We start from the raw sequence: 12,633 nt of genomic DNA on the forward strand, positions 1-12,633 counted from the left end.
CGACGCAGAATAATTACAAGCCGGTTAGTGCCAACCATATGCTGCGTAACTTATCTGTGAGCACACATTTCAATTACCGACTGCACTCTGTTTTTGTCAGCTATACGTTCCCCACAGCATGTAAGAACAAGTCAAAAGAGAACGAGAGATAAAGAGAGAAATCAGATTCTCTAAGCCAAGAAAATGAAAAGCTGCTTCACAGTGAGACACAAAGTAAGGACTGTGAAAGAAGACAACTTCTCGAGTTTTGTAAGGACTGACGGATGGCGCTGCAATTGCTAAGGGGTGAAGCTTAAAGTCTTAACCAGCCGAGACACCTGAATAAAAAAGTCACCCTAGCGGTGGGCTTGGATAGAGGAGCGAACTCTAAAGGAAAACTAGTTGAAGTAGTCTGCAAAACTCTTACTTCAGAGACCACGATCCATTAACACATCTTTCTTCATTATTCAGGAACAACTCTAGATTGCGTTGTTTGCGTGTCAGCGTAGCTTTATGTGTTTATTAAAAAAAAATTGTCTAAGATAGACAAAGGGGACTGAAAGATTGAGCGAGGGGGGGGGGGGGGGGGGGGTAGCATGTGGTGACAGGTCGCGTAATGTCAATGCTTCTCGTTTCGTCTCCGAAAAGTTTGCTATCCAACCAACCCCGTCTCGGCGCTTCGTGGTTCCGGCAGAAATATTCCGCCATTCTTGGGAGAGCCCGAACACAGGAATTGTCGCCTAGTTCCGCTTAGACGTGGGCAAAGCGTTTTTGACGAGCGCTGGGTTTCCGCCGCTCGTAGGCTTAAATATGCAGCTGTCACTGGCACACGGCCATCTCTGCTGTCTGGCATTTTTTCGCCGACAAATCGAGGCTCCCCTTCTGTGGTCATGTATTTGCGGTTAAACCACAACGCTGACCGGAAGAGCCAGCGTGATAAATAAATCGTGCTCAAGAAGTAGATATAAAAATTAGTGACGATGCACCGTGCGTATGTATTCGAAATGCTGAGATAGATCAGGAACCCCATCTCCTATAACGGGTCTAGGGCCTGAGCTGAGCCTCGTAGACTTTGCTTTTGCGGAAGACCATGCTGTCCTCTGCATAGCAGACACAGACAAAACTTTGGGCGACTTGTTGTTCAGCTGGGCACACCGAAAGCGGCGGCGACTACAACGGCATCCATTGGTTTATTGCATGCGCAAATCCAAAAGTTTCCTTTCCTCAAACGGCATCAAAGGGGAACTATTCATTCATTCCTTACCAACAATGGCGATATGAAAAGAAAGAAAAACCAAACCTGCCATTTTTGCAGTCACTCCTACATTCCAGAGAAAATTTTGTAACATGTTCAAACAATAATGAGGAGCAACTAGGGCAATAAGCATATGTCTTCACAAACAGGCGATGCATGGGTAGGTGCATGCTCTTTTTGAGAGCACTTGATACAACCTGAAAACGACTGCACGCTGTATCAAAGCACATAGGCATGACCGGGTCAGCGCTCAAGGAAAACAACTGCTCTTTGCACCGAAGTATTCGTATCTAACAATTATGTTCGGAAAACAATTATGGACCAAAGCATTTTGAACGAGCCGCCACGGTTTTTAAGTGGTTGTGGCACTCGGCTGCTGATACGAAGACGCGGGTTGGATCCCGGCCGCCGTGGTCGAATTTCGATGATGGTGAAATGTCAGTGTCACATTCAGTGTCACGATGTCAGTGCACGTGAAAGAATACCAGGTGGTCGAAATTCCGGAGCCCTTCACCATGGCGTCCCTCATAGCTTGAGTCGCTATGGGACGCTAAACCCCCATAAACCAAAACGAACAATTTTTGAACGGGAAATAGTTTCTGAACGCAATTTTTTTCACATATTTTAAGATTTCAGTAAAACATTTAATGTCCGCAGATCGCTCTTCTACAGGCTTTCATTTTTTTTGCTATTATCGTTTTTTCTATTGTCAAAACCTTTCCTTCTTCGTTTTCAATGGCAGTCTAAACTGCTCCATGCAAGCGACGGAAAAGCTTCAAAAGAACGATTTTGCTATAACAGCACCTTACAATTCTTCAATATTCAAAATTTTTGCCCAAGTACCTTAGACATCTTTGGTAGATTTGTGGCCCTGTCTGAACTTTGTCCCACGAAAATTATGCACGGTTCCGAGAGGTATGCATATGGCGTCAAAGAATCGAGACCACAGTACCAAAGGAACATGCTTTTAATTCGTTTGTACCCCTGACATCTGGAGAGCGAAACCACCTTCATGCGTTCCCCAACCCTGATTATTGATCACCGTTTACTGATGACTGCATTGAGTGACATTTTATAGATAACAACTATTTTGTGCCATTACTTTTATTTTGTTACATCCCTTTGTATCTTTGCACAGTCACCCACCGCTTTAATGCCGTTTACTGGGGAGGATATTTAAAATTAAATAAGAACGATTGCATGTTCACATGGTCCACGATAAGTCTGCCCCTTGGGTACTCAATCACGGCCGTGAAAACAGTCATCTGCTTGCCAGCAGCCGTGTGGATTCGTCATTTGAATTCAAGACTCCGCTTATGAAGCTTGCAGTGTATCCCAGTGAGGCAACCAGAAGTCAGACGCTGATCCAGGGGCTGCTTTAGAGCAGCCGTGAACCTTAGTACTACCTAAGCTGGGAAATGAAATAGTCCCCTCGACCTGGTACCTCCACTCGTTGTGTCCGCTGTTAACTGTTCGATTCAATCGCCATCGCTTCTTTCTTTCTTTCTTTCTTTCTTTCTTTCTTTCTTTCTTTCTTTCTTTCTTTCTTTCTTTCTTTCTTCCTTTCTTTCTTCCTTTCTTTCCTTCTTTCTTTCTTTCCTTCTTCCTTTATTTCTTTCTTTCTCTCTTTCTTTCTTCCTTCCTTTCCTTCTTTCTTTTCTTCTTTCTGTCTTGCATTCATTCCTCCTTTCTTTCTTTCTGCCTTTTTTTCTTTCTTTCTTTCTTTGTGCCTTTCTTCCTTTTCTTCTTCCGTTCCTTCTCTCTCTCTTTCTTCTTCTCTTTTTTCCTTCTCTTTCTCCATTTCTTTTTCTCTTTATTCGTTCTTTTCTTCCTTTCTTTCTTCCTTTTTTCCTTTCTTCCTTTATTTCTTTCTACATTTCTTTCTTTTTTTGTTTGCATCCTATCTCTCGCTCTTTCCTTCCGTGTATACCTCCTTCCGTATGTATATATATTCTTTTCCTCTTGGTAAACGCTCCTTCCACCATTCATCCGACTCATCAGTCGCTCAAGTTCTAACACTAATCTGGAAGCCGGTCGTCATTGTTTTTACGATGCTTAAAGATAAAGCTTTCAAGTCACGCGGTATGTAACGTTTTCCCGTACGTTAGAATTTGAGTGGGGCATCGTGTTTCGAGCGTGGCCGCCTCGTCACGCTGCTTTAACTTGCGCGTTAGCGCTCACTTCACCCACGCAGCCAGGCTAAACATCTCGGCCCGTTAAGCTTCCGCCCACGTTCTCCAGCTGGCCTGTAAGACACAAGTCCGGAGAACTTGTTTTAATTTGCTTACGACGCTAGCTCAAGCTGCGCTGAATTGCTAAATAGCCCGAACTTGTAATGAAACGTCGCCGATTAGGCCTTAAATACATCTTACGTTTCCTAACGTATTTTTTCGGGCCTGTGTGGTGCGTAACTTTGTGCGACTGTTTCGCGTGGTGAGCCTGAAACTCTTAAGGGAAACTCAAGTTCAGAATGTTAAAATTTGTGAGTTTATTTTAAGCATTCGTTTTTTCTTTGTGTTTTACTTTTATGGTGTACTTTGCTTTACCATTAGCTCGATGTTTTTGCAGATTTGGAGCACAGTCATATTGGACGAACATAAACCGTGACACATAAATCCTGTTTCTTCTGCTATAAGCATCCGTTTTCTGTGTGTGTGAAACAACACCGCGTGCTATTACCTCCAGGGGGAAAAAGTACCAAAAACACAAGAGAAAGAAAGCGCTGATCTCGAAAGAGCCCCGTCCGCGACCTCTAAAGCGTAAGGCTTTTAAGGTATCAGTAAAGCTGAAAATAGCTTCCATTAGGATGGTCGTCGAGCAGGATGAAAAGTGGTTCGCTACGTTTATTGTTTTTAACTTGGTCGCATAAACTGTGCGACAAACATATGGCCTAACTGCAAGTCAGGAAAAATGATCTTTGCTGCGTCAGCAGGGAGTTATTCCTCGTCTGATGCTGCCATCTACTAAAAAAAAAGGGTGTAAGAAGAAGAAGAGGACGTCTCCATCAGGTACCATGGCCCTTATCGCGTCATTCAACGCACGTTTCCTGTCAACTACCTCATTGAGCCAGTTACACCTTCCTCGGACCACCGCCGTCGTGGTCTCGAGGTCGTCCACGTTAGTCGCCTCAAACCGTACTACAACTTGCCTGTCGTTTCTTCGCCGTAAGTCGCCAGGATGGCTATTCCTTCTCGCCGAGGCCATTGTAAGAAGAAGAAGAGGACGTCTCCGCGGTGCCGCACTTCGTCGCCATCGCTGGTGGTTCCGGCGCGAGGCTCGTGCTGGAGCTGCTTCCTTCGGCTGGTTCTGCCGTGTTGCTACGACCTGACCGCTGCGTGCGTTGGTCGCCGTGACCCACTAATAAATCCACTGTTCAAGGGGTAGACTTTGCCTCATGAAACAACAAAAATACAGCTCAGCTGCCTTACGCAAGAAAAAAACAACAATTTCACCTATGACGCCGAACATTATTCTTTATGAATGTTAGGTATCATAACTTTATAGGGGTTCTGGAGGGACAGCTGCCTTGAGTCACACACATTAGATTTCTAGAAAAATAGGTGTGAACTGTAACTAATGTGTCTTGCATGTTAGCCAGTACTACGAAGTTTTAGTCCATTACATTCCTACTGCAAGTTCACAATTTTTTAAAACAAACATATCGCTTAAAAAAATAAAAATTGGTGTTCTGGACACAGTACTGATGCGAAATACAGAACATAGACACTGAAACTATTCAAAATGAAACCATTCCACTTATCTATTGTTTCGGCACCACCATGATAGTACTACTTCGGAAGCTGTGAAAAATTACTGCATTAATATGGCGCTGCAGAGAAATGTTCCTCCTTCTCTAATTTTTGGTGTCCCTTAGGTACCTCAAGGTTGATATAGCGTCCAGCTTATATATCCCGCTGTTGTCGACTCTTCAAATCCATTACTCTAATTCACTCTTAGGCATTAATGTAGCCGTTTTCCTTTTTCTTTCTTCTCCAGAACTGCAGCAAGATGCAGTTATTTATCCGAGCAGCCCTTCAATTCCGCAGAATGGACTGAAAACTTCAATTTACAAAACAAATATTCTTCGTTACTCGGTTCCCACTGGTTAGTCTACTGCTGTCTCATCCTACGTTTCCGGTATCATGTCCTTTTGCGTGTGTTCTTTTTTTATAGTGTTTTTTGCCTCTGCTGCTTGTACTGTCGACGGTTCAGGATCCAGTAAATGAAAATAATCAAATATTCTGCATATATTCGGCTCAACTTATCAAAAACCTCAATGCAGCACTCGCATTTGGCTCATACATAACTACAGAGCTTTGTCAGATTTCGGTGTTGTTCAAGGAGCTTCTGGACCTTTGGTCGTTGCTTTTTCAATGATGAAAGAGAGAACAAGCTGAGTGGCGAACGTCTATATATAATGAGTTGCTGTTATATTCTCACAAAAAGTGTCGTTTTTGCGCTCATGGAACGAGACGCAGTTCCCGTATGTACATCCCTTTGTCAAAAGTTTGGAGCCCAGGAGGTTTTCTTTTGAGCCACACTGTGTGGCTCTTAATAAATATCTAGCTAGAGCTCCAAGTTTCCTCAATGTGAGAAGATTTCTGGTACTGCCTCCTGCAACAGGTAGGACTTCCGCGAATGCTCCTGGAGTCCCAATATAAAGCTTAAAAGTAAACCCCGGGCTCTAAACCTTTGACAAAGACTGTACATAGCCAAATGCGTAGACAGTTCGGTACCATGGTTCGTTCCAGCTTAGTCAAGTTTCTTTATAAGCACATGCTACATGCTCATTGTATGGCGAGGACTTCATTAGAAACGAACAAGCTAGGTTCTTACGTGCCGATGAGCAGTTAATGGCGGACCAGAAACCTCGCGTGGTACCCCTGTTATATCGGTCGGCACAAGCATGGCTCTTGGGGTAACTGTTCTTCTACTTCCGCATTTTTCGTATGAGATCCTGAACGACCAACAAGAGAATAGACCATGGTTCACAGCAAATCAGTGGCTAATTTGCTTCAGGTGGTTCAGCTTCACCCCGAATTGAAACAACGGTTCAACACGTGCGACATTCAGCAGCCTTTTACAATTCGCCACCCCGGCTTAAATTCATCGACCACGTGAAGTCAAGCGTAAAACATGAGCGTTGGACAAACACAGCGTTGCAACCTGAAGCAGAAAAAGAAAACGGCTAAGGCTTTGCAGCAGAGAACTTTGCAGCAGAGAGTAGTCAGACTGCCTTCATTCTCGAAGTTCGAAGCAGAAGCGGCGGCTAGTGCCCCTCATGACATATTTAAAGTTCCTGTATTTCTTTATTGCGATGTAATTGGTGCTACGAGAGCGCTGTGTAGCGTGCTATTATCTTGTGTGTGTGTGCTTTCTGGCGCCTTTAAATTACAATGATCAATTCCGAACTAGCCAAAAAAGAAGTTTTCTTAAACCTTGACCATAATACTTTCATGCGTCCTTAGTGTTCGATTTAAAAGCACTCCACAAAATATACCGCAGCCTGACAAAACTGCCGTAATCATCGTAACTCATAATCAGCATGTGCTGTCAGATAACACAAAATTATGGACCGCCTAAAACGAGGCTAGCAACAGTGTTGTTCATCACTCTGTTCACCACATGTAGACTCATATGATCCACTGGTAGTCGTGAATGCTACTGCTCACTATTCTGGCTAGCATGCCAGTTGCTCCTCTGAAATAGTTTACTTTTAATGATGCGTTAAGCGTTCCGTAGCGCCTTCTATTGTACTTTATAGACTGTGTTGCATGTGTTGGCTGGCTATGCTTTTGTGTGCTTTCCCAGCTCATAAGTGAATTGACCAAAGTAAAGTATTCATGTCCTCTGTCACATTGTGCAGCTGGGTCGACTATCAGTCACCATCCTCGCATTGTATAATCATTGTATAACCCTTCAGTAGTTAGAACTTTGAGTAATTAAAGGTATATGACCTTTTTTTTGTAATGCGAATTAGAATAGCACTCTATATTTAAAACGGGGCCAAGAAAATACGAAGAATGTGACTGTTATGTTTGTGTCAGAAAGCCGCTTTTGGTTCTCCGATGCTGGTAACAGTTTAACGGAATGTCCGATTCTACTAAACGCAACGTTTGTGCACTCTAAATATCACCAATATAGTCATGAAAGAATCTCTCATAAGTGTTTATGCATGCTCATATAGGGCGCAGTTTTATACGAAGTAGTTTAGCTTGACCAGTACCTTTTTCTGTGCAGACACCAAACAAATACTCAGGAAACTAATAGTTCGCATCGGTTTTGCAGCGCAGGAGTGTCTTGCCACTATTCAGTAACGAATCTCATTTTCTTGCTTGCGTCACTCCTACGCCTCTCGTGCTACAGTAGCGTTGTAGGTTCAAAGGAAATTACTGCTTCTGCCATCCATTAAACACCACTTGTGCGAAACAGAAACGCTGCATTTCACGTTCCCTGTTTTTAACTAGTTTGTATCAACCACTTCACAAAGATAAAGTAGAGAAATATCCCATGTAAGTCCAGTCCCGTGCAAGAACACAACACTTTATTTGGCTTGGCAGTAAAAAATATATATTTCCATTAGTAATATACACGTGCTGCATTTTTCTTTTGCGAAAATCACAAAACGTTGTTCATTTTAACAGCTCTGTTCATTAAGTGAAGTCGCTGCAAAAAGTCAGGAACTCACTTTACTACTACCGAAGATGTAGCGGGACCGTTCAGTTTCTCCTCTGTAGCAATTAGAACGTTCCTGAGCCCTAGGGATTTGTTGGCGCGGTTCTTACTGCCACGCAGAGCCTTTCAAGTGTAAAAGTACCCTATTAGTGCACAGCCTCGCATTTTTTTTTCTGCCGAAGCTTGCAATGGGCCTTCTATCGTAACTGTACTGTTTGTGCTTAAGGAAGCAGATACCAAAAATAATTAAATAGGGCACTACCTCGCATGAGCCTCTTGCTTTGTGCGCAGGCTTTAGGCTCAAGTGCGATTGAAAGCTGAAGAGTAGTTTAAGATCTATTTTCTAGTTGCATAAGCTAAATTTTAAACAATTCAAGTGATGATGGAAATAAACTAAACACTATTCACGATAAATTTCAATAAAATTTAGTGGAACGCAGAGTTTAGATCTAAACAATCGACAATAGAGAAAACAGGTCGCAGAGGTCATTCATTGCGACTTCTCACGGGTTTAGGGACGCGTTTTATTTTAGTCAGTTCACTAAAAAAAAAAACAAATTTGTAAAACTGGAATGCTTCTAAACTCCTGCAGCAAATTCGAGAAATTCAAACAGGCTATAATGAAGTATCTTTCGTGCACAAAAAAGAGGTGTCAAAAGTAGTCTAGGTCCTTTAACAAACGAAGCAGAGGATTAAAAGTACTTTTTCTGGTAGTTGCTAACTTGGTTATCGGATTTTATTCAGATCTCACACGCTGAATATCGTTCTTAACAGTGTTGCCGTTCGAGCTCAAAAAAATAGTGAAGTACAGAAAAATCTGCCCATGCTGTTCGAAATGCGAAGTTGTATTCACTTTCAAATTTTTTTTTTCAGGCGATACCCAAAAGAACCTCCCTGTGAGGATTTGAACGGGATTTTCATTCCAAATTAGCTGGTCGCGTACGGTTCTCAGCAATCGAATATTTGCGCCGTGAACGCCTGTATGACATCTCCTATAGCCACGTTATGTGCTTCCACAGGCTATTTCGCTGGGCCCTGGGATTAATTACGACGCGACATGCTTTTATCGCAAACGGGCACTATAAACATGATTGCTTGAGCGTGAACTAAACGGTAATATAAATTATAATTTTACGATAACCAAAATTCCAACGACCTTTTAACAAATGTCGCCTTTCTCAGTAAAAATTCGAGCCGTAATTAATTTTCTTCTCTGGAGCGAAAAAATTAAATATTAGTCGAATCCGCTTACCTCCTCTTCTGTGTCTTCTAACGCAGATTCTTGTCTTCTGTTTTCAGTTTTTCAGTCCTCTTTTCAGCGTTGCAACTCCGTCGCTGAAGGTCGTTGGGTAAAGGAGAGAAATCCAGCAGCAAATCGTGTCCAGCAGCCCGTCAAAGAGAGAAAAAATATCGTTGAAAAGGCCGACACCGCAATCACAGTGTTCGGCGTGCCACGAAGTCCACACACGCGCACAGTCAAGTGCGAGACAGTATGTCACTCAGTTTCCAGCCCACAAGCCACGGCGCTATTGTAACTTCACTTTTTTTTTTTTTTCTGCAGCTACAGTACTTTAGTGGGGTGAAAAAAATGCGCGCTCACAGGCTCAGTCACGTCTCTCACCTTCTCGAGGCCGTCCTATCACACCCATTCGTCTCCCCTGCACTGACAGTCGGGATCGTGATCAGAATACAGCAGTGTCCTCAGCGAAGCGCTCGCTGGCGCAACGAGACAAAAATCCAGCACCCATTGAATTCAGTTTCGACACCGACAAATTGCGGTCAGCGAATGGATACAATGCAGCGCTAGGCCATGCAAGGAATCGAGCGCGATCCACCTAGTGCAAGGTTTCGGCGCAATAAACAAATCGAGCACTTAGGAGGCGGGTTCGCGCGCCTAATGTGGGCAGAAGGAAGGTATTGTCCTGAATAATAGAGGCAAGACGCGGCAAATATCATGACTTTCACGAAAACAGGAAGACAAGGCCGCTAATGTTAGTTTAAGTTAGTTAACGATGACAAGCCAAGGCGATCGTTTCCTCTTCACCTCTAAGTACCTAAAGCTTCCGTGGGTGTCACTATTTCTAAGCTCGTGCAGATGAAGAAGCCTTGAAGAAATTTAGTTTTTGCTTTGACTGTCAGCACAGAGGGATGATTTCGGCTAAGAGTAGCTTCACAACCCGAAGACTCAGCTTCAAGTGACGTTCAAAACAGCTTCGCAACCAACAGCAGGCCACGCAGTGCACATCGACGAAGACTCTTCCGCCCCCCAAGTTGCGTCCGTAATTCGTGAAAGTTCTTCAATCTCCGCACCGGTCAGCACCTTTGGTAGATTTTTCGTAGAAGGCTTCGTTCACGAAGAGACTTCTGCTCCGTGAGTGTCTTGTTTCTTCGAGAGGGGACACGGAAGAGTAGGGCGCATCACAGCAAGATGAACTGGAAGATGATGAGAAGGAACTGTTCTACGCGTCTACGGGACTGAGTCGGTCGAAGTTCACCAACAACGGGTGGGTTTGCGGGAAAGAGGGAAGTCAGCGCTCCATCAAGCCTCACTGCGAGCGGGCGCGCCCAGTCTTGAAGTGCAACGCGACACCCGTCAAGAAGGACAGGCGAAAACGGCCGCTGCCGCTCCCGCTGATGGTGCCGCCGCTTCTGCTGCCTCCTTCTTTAGGTGCGCTCGCGCTTCTGACCGGGCTCTCGCGGTCCCGCGCTCCCGCTGCTCGCCGGTCGGGAGAAAGGGTGGGAGAGTCCCTCGGCCGTCGTCACGTGGTTGGAGCGTACCCAGCGCCGCGCGCGCACCCCGCGGTCGCGAACTTGGACGCGCCTCGAACAGACGGCGTGGAGCCAGTGGAAAGTCCGCGCAGCGCAGCTATGGTCCGAGTGCCGCGATGGTTTGGGGCTCAAGGAGGGTGGAGAGGCGTTGCGCCATTCTTTATGCGGGGAAGCGGTTGGGTGTCAGGGAAAGTGTTCGCCAACTTTGATGGTGGGAGTCGATAGATTAGCGGGCAACGTCGCAGATTCTCCGTCAGTCTCTGCCAGGGCTCTGTTGTATCCTAGGTTATCCTATTAAAATATGAAGCCGCAGGGCGCTATCTAGGGCTGAGCCCGTTCGGGTGTACAGATTCGACGAAGGTTGAAAATCATGCTATGCTAGCATTCGCGAAAAAGAAGACCCCGATAAATATTCGTTTTCGAGCTCAAAATATATAGAAAGCGCGATTTACAGAAAAAGCAAGACGTTGGTAATTTTTTCTTGGCCTCCTTAACAATAAACAACTCTAATATAACAAGTATTTAGAACATTTACTTGAAAGCGCTGGAGAAAAATAAAATTTATTTTTCCAATGGGCATGGCTTCATATTGAAAAACAAAAAAAATTGCGCCGGAAGTAGAGAGAAATGAACGAGATCACCACGAAGCTACATCGCATACTCATAATTTCAGCTATACCTGTTTATGGCTACTTTCCTGGAAACCAGACCCTTGTTATCGTTGTTGTTTGAGGTTTTCTTCCATTAGCTTTATTTTTGTGCACAGAGCAGCGCTCATGTCACTAATAAAGTTTAGTTGAACGTTTAGGCTTTGGAAAGAGCGTGTTGTCCGTGTCTAGTTTTTCTACCACAACCTGCAAGCTCTCGAAAGCGCCATGCTTTGTGTACTATTGATAGCCTCGACCACCTATATAAGACGCCAGGGATCTTGTGAGTGCAGTGAAAGAGGACACCGAGGTAGAGCGAAATTAAGGAAATATAGGATGAAAAGAAGAAGAGGTATGTGTCGGGTGTCCATTATTTCAGCAGCAACAGAAACTGGGACGTATAATGGTGCTTTTTCTGCAGTTGTAGACGAGGGCTATTTCTCGCCGCATACTCTGGTAGATTCCGGTCACGGCTGAGGCGTGCCGTCACTCGAGCCAGCTACGAAGGGCAAAGAACAAATCGAAATAAAATTTGAACAGAATTGTCGTGTTACACCGGACTTGGTATACAGTTACTACGCCGGGTTAAAGGGAGACCAAGAGAAATGAAAGTACGTGCCCGAATGTAAAAATGAAGATGATAAATTTTTCGTGTGCTACAGTCAAGTGCGCAAGAAATGACCGCTAGAAAAAAAAAGCAACGTTAGTCGAGTTACGGCACTCGGAATAGGCGACCTGCATTCTCTGCAGATTTTCACCGTCTCGTAGGGAAGCTGTTTATTTTTGTTGTTGTTGTTGTTTTTATAAGCTGTCGGAAACACAACAAGACAAAGTTAACTTCGTGGACAATGCCGGCGCGCCATAAATACCTGCGGCAAAACTCTGAGAAATGGAACACAGTATCATTCTTTTGTGCAGTAAAGAAGATCCCCAACATCCAGCTTTGCTGCTGTGTTTAATGCTCAGTACGGTAGACGTTAAGCTGCAACCTGTGTTTTTAGTAACAGGCGCTCAGATTAATCTTGGTCTTCAGGCCATCGGAACTAGATACCCCTCGCCACCGTAGCCATTTCCTCCTTAGCCTGCTATATGTAGGCAAACTGAAATCCAATTGCCGTTTCATAAGCAATCTTTCTTTTTTGGTGCGGCGGTAACCTATGACTAACTTGATATCGGTCATAAATTTGTGACATTGATTTTGCTACATAAAGGCTGCATGGCAGTGTTGCTTTAAGCAACTTCCCCGATGAAAACACAAGCAGCGATTTTAAAACTGATGACGCTCTTCCCAGTTGAGCTATCGCACGA

At 44.3% G+C, this 12,633-nt stretch overlaps 1 long non-coding RNA gene across 1 annotated transcript in view; it reads right to left on the bottom strand.

The window, feature by feature from the left end:
* Positions 1–10,574, bottom strand: part of LOC149343251 (uncharacterized) — a 159,642-nt gene extending 149,068 nt beyond the window's left edge. Inside the window, exon 1 of the long non-coding RNA XR_016282700.1 lies at positions 9,162–10,574. This is a non-coding gene — a long non-coding RNA (uncharacterized LOC149343251). The remainder of the gene's footprint in view (positions 1–9,161) is intronic.
* Positions 10,575–12,633: the final 2,059 nt, after the last annotated feature.

This window comes from Amblyomma mixtum, chromosome 5 (assembly GCF_055824585.1).
Source record: "Amblyomma mixtum isolate Tamu chromosome 5, ASM5582458v1, whole genome shotgun sequence".
Lineage (NCBI taxonomy): Eukaryota > Metazoa > Arthropoda > Arachnida > Ixodida > Ixodidae > Amblyomma > Amblyomma mixtum.